This window comes from Myzus persicae, unplaced genomic scaffold (genome assembly GCF_001856785.1).
Source record: "Myzus persicae strain clone G006 unplaced genomic scaffold, MPER_G0061.0, whole genome shotgun sequence".
Classification (NCBI taxonomy): Eukaryota; Metazoa; Arthropoda; class Insecta; order Hemiptera; family Aphididae; genus Myzus; species Myzus persicae.
The window spans coordinates 527,102-529,327 of NW_019101069.1; positions in this window are offsets into that span (position 1 = coordinate 527,102).

The window sequence follows — 2,226 nt, forward strand, 5'->3', positions numbered from 1 at the left end:
TTGTATCTTATGGTAATAAAAATAAAACATGAGTTATGGAAACATAAATTAGTATATGATCATAAATTTATATTTGTAAAGTGTAACAAATAATTATATATTTACTAACGAAAAATATATTATACACTGTGTCTTCTTTTACCGTGTAAAACGTTTGTACTAAAATCATTATTATATATTAAACATTTAACATTAACAATTAGATATTTAAATATAAATTAAGTTACATTGTTACATTTATATTAGTTTACTTATGATTTAACATAGGTACTGTATGCTTATCAATATTGGACGAAGAAAAAGATTGGTTTTCATCGATAAGTACCTATTACACAAATTCTAATTGAGATCCAAATGCTATTAATAGAATCAAATATTTATGATCCAACAAATAAAAATGCATATAAAGCTTATAAGTAATAACATTTTAATAAAAAATAGATTTTTAAGTTCTAAAAAAACTTATGATAACGTATTAGAAAAATAATCATTTATGTTAATTTCAGAGTAAGAAACATATTATGTGTATGTTGTTTTTATTTCATTTTTGATAACTACTTATATTTTATTATCAACAAGTCTTACCTGATTGGCAAAATATTGTAAACATTTTTGTATCAATTTTAAATTATTAATCTGGTCACTCAGTGGGTATGTCTTTTTAAATGGTTCTTGCTTTATTAGTACGTACCTATATACCTACGTATCATTATTATAACTTCTAAGTTCTGATAAATAGAAAATGCTCTCATACTGACACACATCATAACGACTAAAAAAATTCGTATTTTAAAATATCAAAAACACGCCACATAGCATTTCCCAATGTTATAACTTCAATAAATGTTAAGGTCGAATTGAATTTGAAAGATTCAGAAAATAGGATTTAATAAAACTATACGAAGTATTTATTTTTAAAAATTGAAACTAGAATAAATTCTCAATGTTATATATAAACATTAAATTTAGTTAAAATTTTAAATATAGAACTTTAAATTTTTATTAAATGTTGAACAAACGTACAATGGCTAATATTCAATTAGAGTATCATAAAAAATGTTTACTAAGCCTTAATCTAAAAATGCTTATAATGGGTTACCAAGTAAATATTTTGTACATATTAGACTTAAATCACCTTGTAAATACTCAATCGTTAACATCTATTAAATGCTGAGTAAAGTTTCATGTACATTATTATAAAATAATTTACATATTTCAGTATATTGTATAATTAAATAGCTATAAAATACGTGTATGTTTATTTTATATTTTTTTCACTAAAATAAAATGCATGTTTATTCTTATTTAATTAAATATTATGTATACTTAATACCTAGAGATGGGAACTCAGTTAATTTACCTGTTAAATTTTAAGGGTAAAGTAAATTTACATAAATTTTACCGATATTTTTTTAACCGTTCTAAAGTTGATCGACCACTCATTTCACTTGTTTTCACGTGCACAACAATGTATAATGACTTCACGTCATCCACAATGCACGAAATCAATATAACTAGTTATATATTTATATCGTGCTACAGAGTACACAACCTATTCAATGTTTACGATAATGATACATAAATATTACGAGAATATTCGTGAAACAAAGATTTTATTCTTATCGCAATTATACCATTCGTCCATTCCCCGCATTCAACGAAATACCTATAATATTAGGAAAAAATACCTATAGTATTCGGGCATTCCTAATATGTAATAATATTTATCAAGTAATTTATACCATGCGAATGATAGTGAAGATACAACAGAAAAAGATTATAATACAGATGATATAGTTGAATCAGATAACTTATCCGACGAACGTTATATTTTAAGCGACAATGAATTTTCTGAATCACACTTTAACTATACCTAGTAAAATTACATATTATTGAAAAAATTCAATTTTGTTATATTATTTATAGTTATAAATTGGTTATTAACATATATTATTAATATAAAATCATTAAAGTACATAATAAAGTATGCCGAAAGGACATTAATAAAATATAACATTAAAAAAAAAAAACACTCAATTCGGAAAAACTTACAAAAATAATATTATATAATAATACGTTAACACAAGCGCAGGCAATAATAGTGATCTAAATTTTAAAGCCTTTATTCTTAATAAAAAAAAAAAATAATAATATGCATATTATTTAACATAGCTAGAATATGTTTAGTACAATATACATTATAGTTATATATATTATGCTGAATGA